This window comes from Micromesistius poutassou (assembly GCF_964030765.1).
Source record: "Micromesistius poutassou genome assembly, chromosome: 7".
NCBI classification, from domain to species: domain Eukaryota; kingdom Metazoa; phylum Chordata; class Actinopteri; order Gadiformes; family Gadidae; genus Micromesistius; species Micromesistius poutassou.
Window position 1 is genome coordinate 6110086 of NC_140277.1, and position 16246 is coordinate 6126331.

Below are 16246 nucleotides of genomic sequence, written 5' to 3' on the forward strand. Positions count from 1 at the left end.
AGATTGCATCCCACCTCAAGTGGGATACGGCCTCACACACCTCACCTCCTCCACTTTGTCCCCCCGCCCCCCCTGTTCCAGCGTGTTGTATCACTCTCTCCATCTGCATACGTTAGTTGATTCACTTTTTCCATTGTTGTTGTCCACGTCCACTTAGCTGGCAAGCCTCCCGTTCTTTAAAGCCCGCGTGGATGACAACCGATCAATGCAAGTGAGGAAAACAATATTTTATTAGCCTACACATGCCAAATATGGATTATGTCTTGTCTCTCACAGTCTCTCTTCTCTGTCTCTTAGATATGTGTTTTTCAAGAGGGTTGTGCAGTGTTTCTTTGTTTACACTGAGAATGTCTAGAAATAGTCTTGCTGCACTACAGCATGCATGTCATCATAGTGTGATGCGTGAGATTCTGGCGTTGCTTTGCTTTCACAACAAAACAAGAGTGTCAAAGGTAGATTTGGTGTGTGTGTGTTTTCGGCTGATTTAGGAGGTGGTGTTGTATGAATATGAAGGGAGTTGGGGGTGAACCTCTGCAGCCCTTTTCCTCCAATGACATGACATGTGTCTTGGTAATGAGGTAGATTTTGTGTCGCAGCCACAAAACCGCAGAGCCGACATCCAGTGTCACACCAGGAACCCAATACAGACACAAGAACATGTGTCAAAAATTCATTGGCCACGGTTCTTTCCTTCTTTACTTCCTCTTGCCAAACCCATACAGAGAGGGAGAAAGTGAGTGAAGCTGGGGAAATGCCATACTGGGGAGGGAGGGAGGGAGGGAGAGAGAGAGAGAGAGAGAGAGAGAGAGAGAGAGAGAGAGAGAGAGAGAGAGAGAGAGAGAGAGAGAGAGAGAGAGAGAGAGAGAGAGAGAGAGAGAGAGAGAGAGAGAGAGAGAGAGAGAGAGAGAGAGAGAGAGAGAGAGAGAGAGAGAGAGGCAAGAGAGGGATGGAGAGAAAGAGAGCGAGAGAAGCTTGGGAGGGTGGGAGAGAGAGCGAGAGACAGACAGAGAGGGAGAGACAGAGAGGGAGACGATGAGAGAGATGGTGGGGAACACACTTTTCTTGATTCATTATTTTTGAAACAAAGGGCAATGGGATATCTGCATGGGGACTTGGACCAGGAGATGTATTGGAGGGACACAGAGCGGTGCCACTGCAGCAGGCAAGCATCAAGTTCCATGGCGTTATGTCTGTGAGCCAACACGAAAGATGGCCAGAGCGACTGACACATCATGCAGCAACAGTCTTTCACTGGGATTGCCCGTAGCTCCAGGTGCTCTGGGATTATTTCCCGACCAGTTCCTGCATGCTAACATAATGTGTGATCAATCACAGTGTGGAATATCTAGCATGTCAAACATGTTATTTTATTATGTGTCACATATCACATGTGTGATGTTTCACAGATATTTTACATGGTTGAAATATAATACTTACCCATAGATTCACAGAAGAACGATTCATATTCTCAGCCTCAGTGTTTTGAGGGTTGGCTGCAATCCTGGTTCTATTGATGTCATAATTTGTTGTTCGGAAGCCAAGCACATTTTGGACTTCCAATAGAAAAAAAAAAAGTTCTAAAAGGAAAAAAATATTTTTGACAGGTTGTGATAGACAGACAGGCAAACATCCAGCAGAACAGATGCAGTTATTTGCGGGGGGAAATCCACAATGAGACTTTCTTTTCTCACTGTGTGCCAAGTCTGATTCAAAATACACTCTCTCCCTCTCTCTCTCTCCCTCTCTCTTTCTCTGTTACCCTGGAAACCATATTAGACATATCAATGGAGGTAATGCCCCTTAGGAGGGAGGAAAACCTCTCTCAACCCTCCATATCTCTCTTCCTTTCTTTTTCTCTCTTTCTCTCTATCTCCATCTCTCTCTCTCTCTCTCTCTCTCTCTCTCTCTCTCTCTCTGTCTCTATCTCTGTTTCTCTATCTCTCTGTCTCCCTCTATTTCTCCATCTCTCCTTCCCTCTCTCTTTTCTGTTTATCTCCAGTCTCCCCACACATTTTTTCAACCGTATCTGCAGGCTCCTGCTTTTTCCCACTCACTCACACACACACACACACACACACACACACACACACACACACACACACACACTCCCCCCATCCTTCCCCCTCAAACAACACACACACACACACGCCTCCTTGCAAGCGCTGCCAAAAGGACTAGCAGCCCCGGCAGCCTCCCCAGATTCCACCACACTTAAGGGGGTCGACGGAGAGGGGAGACGGACTCTGGGACCCTTAGCTTCCTTGCTTAACTTGGACCTCCAGGCGATTGCTGGCAGGTGGGCTGGTGGGGTGGTGGTGGGAGCCCGTATCACCGTGTGTTGGTGTAGCCTAGCTCAGGGCTCGTCTGGCTTGTCTTGTCTGTTTCCGCACCAGGGAGGAGAAGGAGGAGGAGGAGGAGGGACAAGAGGGGGGGTTAAACCGAGGTGGGACGACTAGCTTTTGGACCAGAAGAAGAGCAAAGCAAAGACGGACACACCGCCAAGTTGTCAGACACCTCTGCTCCATGCCGCCGCAACGTCCAGCCATACAAAGTTTCGGAAGTGTTCCCAACTGGAGGAGAGAAGTTGAAGTGGGCTGAGGGTGGTTGTCTTGGACACAGAGTTTTGTTTTTCTTATCGATATTTCTTATCGTATATTCTGGGTTCTGGTCCCTGGCCCGGCCAAGCCCAGCCTGGCTCTTCTGGCTTGGTTGTGAAGTTCTGGGCGATGACAGAGAGTGGTCTCCCAAGATGTTGAGTCTGGATGGATTGGAGATGATTGCGGTGTTGGTGGTCATGGGCCTCTTCATTAAAGTTCTGGAGCAGTTTGGGATGTTTGAGCCCGTCGGTGGTGAAGGTAACTACTCTGCCTCCATGATTTATTGTATTTTTGTTATGGTAGTTGCCATACACTGGCACATTGCATGTTGACATCCAGGTATTTTATTTTGACATGAATGCACCTGTTGACTACTACTGATGCTATAACTGACTGGGCTGCACTGTATTAAGGGTTCTGATTAGGGATGTGCATCTTGGCTCTGTACCACACACAGGCACACACACACACACACACACACACACACACACACAATCAACATAAATGCCGATGCACACTCAGGCATCAAACTCAAACATGCACACACTCACAGTAGCACAGACACACACACACACACACACACACACACACACACAAACACAGCTAAAGTAACTTTGGCTCTGTGTGTGAGGGCTCTCCCCTGGGGTGTGTATGCGATTATCCATCAATCAATAACTCAGGGCGGAGAGGGTCTAAGTGCTCTCGGAGGCTGCCATCTCGCTCAGGTTTTAGTCTCAGTACCATCGTCAAGGACTCATCCGTACGACCATATAAAAAGGACAGGAAGACAAATCTTATCGTGGAAAAGAAGACGACAAGCACAGCAATTGTAGGGCAAGTTGTAAATGAGTTTGGGAGTTTGGGTACCCGCCTCCCCATTGAGCCAAACTTTGCATTTGTCATTTCAAGGTGACCCCTTTGCATTTCCCCAGACCCTTCCCTAATTGGCTGTATTCACCTAGTGGCCATCTTGGATCTAAGCACTAGCTGGGTGGGGGGAACTGAATTCCTCTACCCAGTTCGTGGTTAGAACCAAGATGGCCGCTGGGTGAGTAAGGCCCATACACATAGACATTATTCATGGACGCTGCAGTGACCTTTGGATTTTATGTTTACTACTCTGCCATATTGAAGAAGCAAAGACTGGCCTGTAAACAGGATAAAAAGCACTAATATTCCAATTTTATCCAGACAATATCCAAACAATGCAAGTTTACTTGCATTTGAATTTAGAGGCTATTACACTATTAGTGTAATACACTACTAGGTGGAAGCAGTCAATGCGGTGTCTATGTGTCCTTGCCCATACCTTCCCCACCATGTGAGGGGGTTCATACATCAGTTTTGCTGATGCAGGTTCATTAAGTAATATATGTGAGGAGCGGACAGGGTAATAGCCCACCAGGTCTATTCCTGATGCACCTGCTGGACTTTACCCAGGAGTCAAGGTGTGCCAACAGCAATGTCATCTCCTAATTCACCCATCTGTTGTCACTGTGCGTGCACACACACCCACACGCACCCACACACCTCAACAAATAATAGACTGCAGTCCATCACACAGTGACGGCATAATCATATCTGTATTCTACTCTGTTTTACATGAATGCACTAGTTATAAGGTGTGTGTGTGTGTGTGTGTGTGTGTGTCTGTGTCTGTGTGTGTGTGTGTGTGTGTGTATGGGTTTGTGGGAACCTGGCTCATCACTTATTTAGGGCTAAAAGAGATCCGTAAGGCAACGCTGCATGTTATTATTTCTCATCCAACAGCTGCTGGCCTTTTGAGTCGATATACCACATTTGTACCTGTGTGTGTGTGTGTGTGGCTGTGTTTGTTTTTGTGTGTTGGAATTCATTAAAAGTGTCCTTCAATGTCTTCCATGGACACGTTAGCTCAAACAGGTGTTGGCATATAGAAACTGATCTGAACATTATACAGTAACACCTCTGGCGTGCTGTGTCCTCACCACAGTCATGGTAGGGACCAGTGACCAGTAGTGCGTATGAAATCCATCGTTCATTGCCTAGAAATCAAAGCATACTGTATATGCACACAGAGCATACAAACAGACACATCAAATGTGACTGTAAAATGGTCTGCATATTAGAAGTGGGAATCTCTTGGCACCTCACGATTCGATTAGATTCCGATTCAGAGGTCAACAATTCCATTATAAAACGATTATCGATTATCTTGATTCAACAATTTTTTTTAAATACATTTCCATGCAGGATTTTCAAAATATATATATACATCTGACTTTGCTACTCAGAGTTTGCTAATCACTTCCTACTCGTGTGACAATCAACAGTTGAATTACCTTATCTAATATTTTATATTAGATAGAGAAGTCGGTTCTCTGCACAGAGAACCCGCAGGCTGAAAGGAGTTTTCTGTAGCGCTCTGCAGCAGGCAAACTAATTTAATAAAAAACTAACAAAAAAATGTATATATATATATTTTTTTTTTTATTAAATTAGTTTCAGATTTTTTTTTTTTCTGCATCGAGACAGAATCGTTCTAGAGAGAATCACGTTGCATCGAAGAATCAATTATTTTTCCCACCCATATACCCCGTATTCCTGGATGTTCCTCCAGAAATGTATAGCTATAAACATGTCTCCTTCACTTGTTTGTTTCCCTTTAGTTAAGCTTTGTGTGTATTGTTTTTAATCCTTTGGGAGTGGAAGTCTCATTGGAACGACGATTGAGTCTCTTCTAGAAGTTTTGACAATAACCACCATGTCCTCAACTCAGTTGTCTCTCTCTTTCTCCCTCTTGCTTTCTCTCCGGCATCTCTGTCTGTGAAAATCAGCCCAGTGCCACCTGTTGCTCACTGAGGCCAATCAACACAGACTAATAGGACTGATCTGTCGAAGTGTGGCGCAGGAAGTATTTATAGCTATGCCATGTTAGCTTTAAACATTAGCAGTGGCATTGTGCCACAGCGGACAGAACACTAACCCTAAGTGCTAGATTTTTTTGAATAAGATTGACTTGGCTCTGGACTTGATGAGTTGTCGGATTGTTAAGGGGGATCTATGCCAGAGCAGCCTCGTAGCTTCTGAAGGGCCTCTTGCTGTGTAATGTCTGCGCTGGCCTTCATATCAGCTCATATCTGATTTGTGGCTGGGATGTGAGCCATGCTTCAAAGGTCTAATCCACTTAGCCTGCTCAGTGCTGTAATGTTGGGCTGTGTTGGATGTGAGGTCTGGCTGATTCTACATAGAGCGCTGGCACTGATTGTGCGCTACTATGTGAGAAGATGCTTTTAGTTTTAAATATATGAGATTTTCTGATGTTTACACATCCTCTTTATGAAATGGCTCTAACAGTTAATTGGAAAGTCACGCCTGAAAATATTTACAAATTATCATGTAACATTCAAGGGGTCACCTTCGATATACAATCTTTTTATTTGCTTTATATAACTGATTGTGTGTATGTGCGCACAAACACACAGTTGATTGTGTGTGTGTGTGTGTGTGTGTGAGAGTGTGTTTTTTTGGAGTGTTTGTGTGAGAGAGAGGGGAGAGAGAGAGCAAGAGAGAGCGAGAGCATGTGTGTTTGTGTGTGAGCAAGTGTGTTTGTGAGCAAATTTTTGTGTATTTGTTGCGAGTGTGTGTGTGTGTGTGTGTGTGTGTGTGTGTCTGTGTGTGTGTGTGTGTGTGTGTGTGTGTGTGTGTGTGTGTGTGTGTGTGCACGCAAGTGCCTGTGTGTCCAGGGTTAGTGAAAGGTAATGGCTGTAATGTAGGTGATGTTATTGTGGTAATGGGAGTGAAATGGACGGTCCGTAATAGCTCTATGGCAGTTAAGTGATGGCTCCATCATGGAACAATATCCTCCCGCCATATACAATGCTGCTCATCCGCCATTTGCTGCTTAAGATGAGATTTGGCAACAATTGCTGTCAGGAAATGTGCACTTTGTGAACTGTGTGTGTGTGTGTGTGTGTGTGTGTGTGTGTGTGTGTGTACACACAGGGCATGTGCAGCAGTGTTAAAGTAGTAGTGGCTTTACTGCATGCTGCATGCCGTTTCTGCTTGCTACCTTCTGCTTTGAACTACCGTCACCAGCTAGCCCCCTGTTTCAGGGGGCGAAAAGAGGAGTCGAGTGCGTAAGCCTCCTCCGCCGGTATACAGCCTCTCCACTGCCAAGACTCGTACACGCCTCCTAGTGGCCACACACGGTAACTGGCACCCCAGGGTTCCAGGCAAAGTGTACGGGATCTCGGAGTAGCAGGGGACCCCAGAGACACGGTTTGCAGGCCCACTAGTATGTGGACATGTGCTGCTGCCCGTAAACCTCTGCCCCAGCTATGGGTAAATAGTTGAGACCCCAACGGCGGACCAGGTGGAAGATGGCAGCAGTGAGAAGCACAACAACGGCTGAGAAGGCGGATGAAGGCTGCAACAGAGGGCAATCTCCAGTCGTCTTGGATTTCCATGCCACTGGATCCAGATCCCTCTCTGCCAAGGACCGTATGGTGGATGCAGGCGCATCAGTCTCCCCACGTTAAAAGATGCCACGCGCAGGCGTCCTCCCAAAAGGGAACCCATCCTATCCACACCCCGGATACAAAGTCCTGTGGCGTTCGGGGAGAGGTGACGGGGGCAGGATTGTGAAGTCTGGCAGCCCCTAGCCACAACCTGGCACACAGGCGGTTAGATGATCATTAAGCCCTTGGACGAGGCAGAAAGAGCTTTTCGGTAGCTGCACCCATGACTGAGCAGCCCTATTAAGGATCCACTCTGCTCACCCCAGGAGGGGAGGGGGGGGCTGTCTGGATTACTACATCCAGAGGGGTCACTACCATGCGGTCAGAAACACAAATTATATTTTGGATCCTGGAATGTGCGAACCCTCACGGACAACCAAACCAGTGAACAACCCGAAAGACGAACAGCCATCATCTCCAGGAAACTAAAAAGGTTCTGAATTGACATCGCAGCTCTCTGAAACCATGATCTATGGAGAGGCACGCTGGGGAGAGAAGGGGTTGGAACTCCACACTAACTCCAATGGCTTACTGCTGTTAACAGTGCTGTTAACAAGTGCTCCGAATATGACCTGGCCATCACTAACACAATTTTCCGTCAAAAGACCAAGTTCAAGACATCTTGGATGCATCCACGCTCTAAACACTGGCATCTCATTGACTGTCATTGTCCGCTCACAAGACTGCCATGATGTGCTCAGCACGAGAGCAAAGAACGACAACATGTCTGCCACTGTACTGACTGGTTCTGGAGACGAAACGGAACCCTTTCGGGTCGACACAGGAGTTACAGTCTGCCACTGTACTGACTGGTTCTGGAGACGAAACGGAACCCTTTTGGGTCGACACAGGAGTTAAGCTGGTATGCGTCATTGAGTTGAAATTATGTACAGGACTGACGGACTTCTGAACATCAACAGATTCAGGGCTAAAGGTCGTACCACCACCGTATCCATCACAGAGCTGCAGTATGCAGACGATAATGCTATTGTAGCCCTTTCAGAAGAGGACCTACAGTGCACCTTGTCTGCTTTCGCGAAAGTGTACAAACAGCTCAGTCTGGCCATCAACCTAAAAAAGACACAAATCCTCCATCAGCCACCACCAAACAGCAACACTCCCCCAAACATCTCCATTGACAACACCAGGTTAAAAAATGTGGACCAATTCCCATACCTTGGCAGCCTCCTGTCATCTAAAGCCACCATTGATGAAGAGGTACATCACCGTCTTAGCTGTGCCAGCGAGGCATACTCCAAGCTGAAGAAATAGGTCTTTGAGGACCGCGACCTCCAGTCAAAGACCAAAATTCTGGTCTACAAAGCGGTACTGCTCCGTACTCTCCTGTATGGGTCAGAAGCCTGGACCACACACAGCAGGCACTTGAGAGCACTCAAGGCCTTCCATCAGAGGTACGGAGAATCCTCAGGATAACCTGGGAGGATCGACAGACTAACACCAGCATCCTGGAGGAGGCTGGCATGTCCACCATCACTGCCATCATCGCCCAACACCAGCTCAGATGGACTGGTGGTCACGTGATTCAGATGCCTGACTGTCGACTTCCCAAACAAGTCCTCACAGCTTGCTCAAGGAAAGCGTGCCACAGGAGGCCAAAAGAAAAGGTTCAAAGATAACATCAAAGCAATCCTCAAGAAGTGCCACATAGGCCTTCAGACTTGGGAGGCCACAGCAACAAACAGGGCGGCCTGGAGACAACTTGTCCAAGATGGAGCTGCGCAGTATAATGTCGATCTCCATAGTACTGCAGAAGACAAACGCAGACGCAGAAAGGAGATTGCTTCCACCAAAAAGGTTCCACTCAAACCCACAATCGCCACTTCCCACCCATGCCCACATTGCCCCAAAATATGCGGGTCCAGGATCGGCCTCTTCGCCCACCTGAAGACCCATAAGGACCAAGAAGGAGGACAGACATACTCGACCTTGAGTGTCCGCCGATGATGATGATGGTGTGTGTGTGTGTGTGTGTGTGTGTGTCTCTTGGACATGACAGGATGAGGAAAAGTACTAAGTGCAGGTAAATTATTATTATTAGGCAGAGATATCGTCCCATGTGCCTGTTGGTGTGCGCGCACACACACACACACACACACACAATGCGTATCTAGTTGTCTAGCGTCATTGTAATTGCCCTGTGATAGATTGTGTATTACCCGTAATGTTTGTGCCTGTGTGTGTTTGTGAGTGTGTTCGTGTTTATTCGTTTGTGTGCACGGAGTGAGATGGATTGCTCCATACATTAGAGAACGGCTAGGGAACACAGGCTGTTTGGATTCTAATGGCTCGCTACAGCCCAGTTCTCCATCATATACTGTATATATAGTGGAACTGTTGCCTCTCTGCCTCAGGAGAAGGGGTTCAACCAGATGGGCTATATATAATACAAGGAAGTTGTAAAGAGGTATTAAACCGCCAATCTATAAGTCATGAACCTATTCTGCTGGAGGAGGTTTTAAAAGGGCACCAGAAGAGTTTGAGTGATAATGGCATTGACTCATCTGTCTGCAGCTGGGGGAGTGGGCAACTAGTGACTCGGTGACTTGGCTTTGAGAGGGAGGAGAAAAGTTAGAAAATTCATCCCCAGGAGTCTGTCTAGAGATGGACCTTCTTGTTGTCCTTGACTTTCTCTCCCTTTGTGCCTCAGTCACTGTGTCTGTATGATCCCTCTCTCTCTCTCTCTCTCTCTCTCTCTCTCTCTCTCTCTCTCTCTCTCTCTCTCTCTCTCTCTCTCTCTCTCTCCGTCTCTCTGTCTCTGCTGTGCATGATGACGACAAGTCATGTAGTAGCATACATCAAGTAAGGATGAGACCGCAATACATTTTCTGTGTCTCAGTATGGAGAGACACATATTCTTTGTTGATTTTTTGTAAGATATAGTGCAAAGAAGCAGATAAACAACAATAAATAAAAACCTACCTACCTACATACCTTTCAGTATCCAGAAACCTGTTTTTGTCTGAGTTGTAGAATATGGTGTTTGCAGTATACACAGTAATGTAGCAATTTATGATTCCAATGTCATCTAAAGTGCAGGTTATTGTTAGCAACTAGCAAGTGTACAAATTCATCATGTTCATACACACAAACACACATTAGTGACAGGACATTATGAACTGACAGCCACTCTTGACAGCATTATTTTTAGTTATATCGTGTGTGTGTGTGTGTGTGTGTGTGTGTGTGTGTGTGTGTGTGTGTGTGTGTGTGTGTGCGTGTGCGCGTACAAGCCTGCGTGCATGCATGCAATGAATATGGGTGTGTGTGGATGCTAGTTTGATAATGACTACTGAACCTTCAGAACCCTCCCACAGTTGGTCTCTGGAGCTGAATTTAAATGAAGGGCAGTAGAAAGGTACAGGACCTGGTGAATGCCTGTCCCTCTGCTGTCCTCTGCTGGTCTAACAGTACATTGCAAGAATAAACTCATAAATAAGTAGATATTGTGTGGTGGCGTGCAATATACTTGACTTCAGTCACCTTTTCATCTTATATTTAGACTGCTTACATAAACATTGAATATAGTGAGTAAATATCTTTCATTTCCATCAGAGGGAAAATTGAACCTAATTTAGGTGACTTCAATCCCACTTGATTGCAAAGGCTTGGTATTCAATGACACCTCTTTGTTGTTGTAATCTTCCTTGAGGAACTCGTTTGCCTCTGTTGAATTGATCAGATGTTCTGTTCCACATCGCCGTATTGAAAAAATGCCCTCAAGTGCTAATAATCTAGGCAAATGGATCTCTCCTTTCACTTAACTAATTGAAAACACGCTAGCCAATTTAGAGCATAATTTGTCATTGACCTCCTCTGTGAGTTATTCAAAGATGTACACACCCACATGAACACACACACATACACACACACACACACACACACACACACACACACACACACACACACACACACACACATACAGGGGCAAACATACACACTCACGCATACACAGGGGCACACACACACACACACACACACACACACACACACACACACACACACACACACACACTGCTGCTTCCCTCCTCTTGCTCAGACATTTTAATCAGTTTTGGGAGGAGTAATTGCCCAGGTAGACATCTAAATAGGGAGATATTTCAATTATTCGCTGTGTCTGGCCGCAGGCACAATATTTCTCATGGAGACTAATCAACCAAGCCTAATTAACCCATCAGATGATTAGGGTGTGTCGGTGTATGAGTGTATGTAAGATTATACCTCACATGCATAGCAACATGTTGCCATTGCTTATTTGATGAAGCAGATGTATATATGTATAATATCCTTTGATATGCTTTTGAATTCCTTACATCAAACATGTTTTTCAGTTTCTGTAGGAAACAAAATTGTGTGGCTCAAATTTCCCAAATATTGAGTATTGATGGTTGGCTGCTCTCAGTATGCATTGCAGCCACCTCTGTCTCTCTCGAGACAGAAGAGTACGTCCAGCTCTGGGTGACTCAGTGGCTGTAGCGATGGATCTCATTGACAGTGTAGGAGTCACTGATCAGGGCACGGACAGACCAGGGGGTCCTCTACAATCCTCTGTTCACCCAACAGCCTGGATCAAGCCCAGCCTTCAGCCTTGCTAATGCTACTCCAGCCAAAATTTTGAGAAAACACACAGAAAGATAGCTCAACAGACACACACACACACACAAACATGACATACTTTTCCTTCCATATTGTGGAATTATATTATTTTTCACCATTTTATGGTTGCAGCAAAAAATGTAAACAAGTGGAAATGTACATATGCTTTTCAACAAAATGTTCCATTCACTAAGTCAAGATAATATCTGTTTTGTTTTTTTATTGGCACTCAGTCCTCCGTCTGTAGCCATTGAGGCATCATGCCACGTGACATTGTGCCAGATGAGGCGTCAATATATTCCATGGCAGCTGTAACTGCCCCATGGCAGCTGTAATCGCCCTACAGCATGTACAGCAGCACTATGCTAAAGCTTTAGCATATACACACACGTGTGTGTGTGTGTGTGTGTGTGTGTGTGTGTGTGTGTGTGTGTGTTTATGCAATGTGTTTTTGTGCATGTGGGCGGGTGATTGCAACTCGTCACTCAAGGGAAAGGGACCACATGTGAGCTGCTGGGTCACTTGGTTCGCCTCCATCTTCCTATTTTAGTAGCTCATCTTCTACCCCCCTCCCCTTTCTCTTACCTATCATCCCTCCTCCTGTTGTCCTCCTGGTCCCTGTTACTGTCTCTGTGGACTCATACCCTCCATCCCTCCTTCTTCATCTCTCCCTCTCTGTCTCTCTCTCTCTTTCTCTCTCACCCTGCTCAATCACAGCCCACCTCAGTCGGCAGGGACCTGCCCCCCTACTCCCACCTCCACTCCCCCACCTCCCCGCTCCCCCTGTCACTTGCCAGGAGGCTCCGCTTCACCTTCTTTTCTATTCTCTTCTTTCTTCCGTTCTCTTTGGTGTTGTCCTCTCTTGATTGTCCCCCTCGCCTCTCGTTTCCCTTCACTCAGACCCTCCACTGACCCAATTTCACGCAGCAAGGGGGAGGGCTAGAGACACCAAGAGAGAGTGGCAAATTAGAGAGAGAGGGGAGGGAGGAAACGAGAGGAATGGGAGGAAAAGTGAGAGAGGGATGATGAGAGAGAGAGAGAGGGGGAAAAGGGTGAAGTAGGGAGAAAGAGAAGGAGACATGGGAGTGAGAGTGAGGGAAGGAGAGAAGGGAAAAGAGAGTTAGAGAGAGAGAGAGAGAGAGAGAGAGGGAAAGAGGACACAGAGGTAAGGAAGAGAGGGATAGACGAGAAAGAGAGAAACCGCGAGAAGGAGGGAAGAAGCAAGCAAGCACATAGAGTTTGAGATCGGTGGTGCGTAATGCGGAGCGAGCATTAGAAACATTTCCCTCCTGCTCGCGAGCCCCTCCTCCCACCAACAAAACAACAAAAACAACTTCACCTGGAACCTAAACTACCTTTTGACTTTTCGTGGAGAAAGAGGCGTTCCTCTGCAAGCGGGCGGTGTAGTTCCTCGTTCCGCTACGGTCCTGCGAGGAATAACGATCTGCCTCTTAGAGAGAGAGAGAGAGAGAGAGAAAACTAGCTGCTCCTCCGTGGTTCTGGGTGATGCGTGGCATCAGGATGGCTGAGCTCCTGTGTGAGGTGCTGGGGACGGGGACCAGGTGGGGCACAGCGCTCAGGGCTGGACTCTAATCTCCATATTTGGCGAAGGGGGTGGGGGAGGAGAAGGAGGAGGAAGGGAGGGAGGGGGGGGGGGGTCGCTGACAACGGTGGACATACGTCTGATCTGGGTGGGCGGAGTGGGGGGGGTGCAGCAGCACAAGCTGGGGAGGCAGCCGGCATGAATCTGTTCTTCCAGGAGACGTGGGAGGTGGAGGGTCTGCAGACTGTGGGCATTCTCCTGGTGGTCTGCAGCTCCCTCAAGCTCATGCACTTCCTGGGACTCATCGACCTCACCAGCCAAGGTACAGTACCCCCTGGGGGCACGCAGGCGGAAGTCCCCTCGCAAAGTCTCTGCAAAGTCGTCAGATAGGTGCAGAGGAATGTAGTTGTGAAAAAGATTGTATTCTTTGTAGGTGTGGTTTATATGGTTTATATACATTTTTTCGTGTGGTTGGGGTATGGTTTGGTTGCGGGTGCCTCCATTTCTCCAATGTGTGTGTGTGTGTGTGTGTGTGTGTGTGTGTGTGTGTGTGTGTGTGTGTGTGTGTGTGTGTGTGTGTGTGTGTGTGTGGTGCGTTTGTGTGTGTGTGTGTGTGTGTGTGTGTGTATGTGTGTGTGTGTGTGTGTGTGTGTGTGTGTGTGTAACACTAGCAGTTTGTGTTTGTGTGTCCTTACCTGCACACGCCCTTCTGAGTGTGTGTGTGTGTGTGTGTGTGTGTGTGTGTGTTGAATTAGTTGCAAGTGTGTGTGTGTGTGTGAGTGTGTGTGAGTGTGTGTGTGTGTGTGTGTGTGTGTGTGTGAGACAATGAAATGGAAAAAACATTTTAATACCTCATTGTGAATTTGGGTACACAGTGATTTGACTGAACCAATGTTTCTGCATTGTTTGTAACACAATGAAAACATATTCCTTTCATGCTCTATTTTTAACTCCAACTCAATTGATAGTTCTTAAAATAGCGACCACTCTTCAATAGCTGTATTATGTCAGTCTGTATGACCGTGTTACTTGGTGGATGTTTAATAGTAATGTATAACCTTTAGCCTGACATCTCCAGACCTATTCATAGATGTGTATTAGTCTGGAACCTCAGTTCATTTTAGATTCCAAAGGGTGCAGACCAAAGTTCTCTGGACGTAATTGGACAAACCTACAACCAATCAGAGTCACCTAACGTGTGACACATAAGCAGCAGCCATCTATCTTGGTTTATGAAATGCTCCCATAGGGCGCTCTCTGCAGTCATCGTATCAATCCCGCCCCATATAAGATAAAAGGTTGTGAATGGCCCGGCCCAGGCCAGGAATCTGTCTGAACAGGAGTGGTTTTGAACGTGCATCTGAGGGCAAATAAATCATAAACCTGCAGATTTGTCTGGTTCCTCCAAGTATATAATGTACTTATTTGAGTGGAAATTAGTTACTTATTTTGCAGGTTATATTGCAGGTGCAACATTTGAACCACTAGGTGGCAGGTTAGACAACAGGTTCATGACATGATTGAACACTGTGGCTTCAACCCCACAGTGTGTCTGTCCTTAACAGCCATTTCAATCAGTTTCATGTGTCCTCAAAGAACACCCTGTCACATGATTGTATGTTGTAGGTATGTTGCGGTATCCTCATATAATACAAGTAGATCACTTGAAATCTAATTTCTCCTGCATTTCTTTACGATCACCAGTGCAAGGCTTAGCAGTGTAGGGCATAGTGGAACAATTGAAAAATACTTCTATCGTCTAGCAATCACGCAGTACTCTAATAGTGGCGTGTTTTCCGAATTGAAACAGATGCACTGTGTTGTCAGACTCATTCTACCTACGTATGTTGGAGCCTAGTTTCAGGAGATAAATTACCTCTCTGAGATCCTTCGTCTTTTTGTTGTGAACGAGACAGAAAACCAATGGGAGAGAAATCAAACAGCTTCTTGCGGTTCAGGAACTGAATCTCAATTGAGTGGTTCCACTCAATTCTGATCCTGGATTGAAAGAATACTAAAAGAAGATTAATTAATTTATGTTTATGTTTCTTGAAATGTGATGTGACTCTGACAATATATTCAATACATCATAACCCTCTGTGAACAAACTGAAGATTTTATATTATTTTTCTTAACTGAATTTAATATCGCTGTATGCTGGTACAAATGATGTGGATGTACAAGCACCTCACTGTCCAACTGGAAGCGCACACACACACACACACACACACACACACACACCCTGGGGCAAAGAACTGGCTGTGCGCTAGGTTACAGGGCGATGGTGACCTGGTGTCTGGCCAGAGCATCACAAGTGACGCCAGAGTCCCAGAGCACCAGAACCACTCTCACTTAAACAGGGATTAGACCAGAGGAGGTATATAAGACAGAGGCAGAGACAGTAAATAGAGGCTAGTGGCTAGAGGCTTTGTATTGGACAAAGGCTAGTGGACAGGGACTATTGGACAGAGGCTCGTGGACAGGGACTATTGGACAGAGGCTCGTGGACAGAAGTCTAGTGGAGAGAAGCCAAAGTCAGTCACACAGCCCAGGTAGAGGTAGAGGTGTTCTGGTTGGACCGACCCCACCCATCCATCCCCATGGCTTTCATCCCTCAGACAGCTGGCGTCCTGCTGAAAGGGGTCAAAGGGCTGTTCCCATGGAGAAGCAGTGGCAAGAGTGAGTATGTGTGTGTAAAGCGGTGTGAGCATGTTCGAAGGGTACTCTCTCCAGCTCTGTTTCTTTCTTCTATCGGTTTCTTAATTTATCGATTAGCATAATCAAGCCTTGACTATTGAAGGCAGTGATGGATTGTGTGATTTGACCAGATAAGGTTATCAGTATAAGAGATGTTGGCTGTTTTTTATTGTGGTCGCTCCATATGGTCCAAACGTCTGGCAAATAAGACTCGTTCCTGGGGTGACAATGAGCACCTTCTCAAGTCTGCATCTGGCACTGGTGAAGTGAGAGCCAGTCAATAGTGGCGCTGTGTT

General features: G+C 46.4%; 1 protein-coding gene across 1 annotated transcript in view; it reads left to right on the forward strand.

The window, feature by feature from the left end:
- The window catches only part of LOC311350432 (A-type potassium channel modulatory protein KCNIP2-like), a gene marked incomplete at both ends in the record, with an annotated part of 86128 nt that overhangs the window by 65340 nt on the left and 4542 nt on the right, over positions 1-16246 (forward strand). The gene's annotated exons all lie outside the window — the stretch shown is intronic.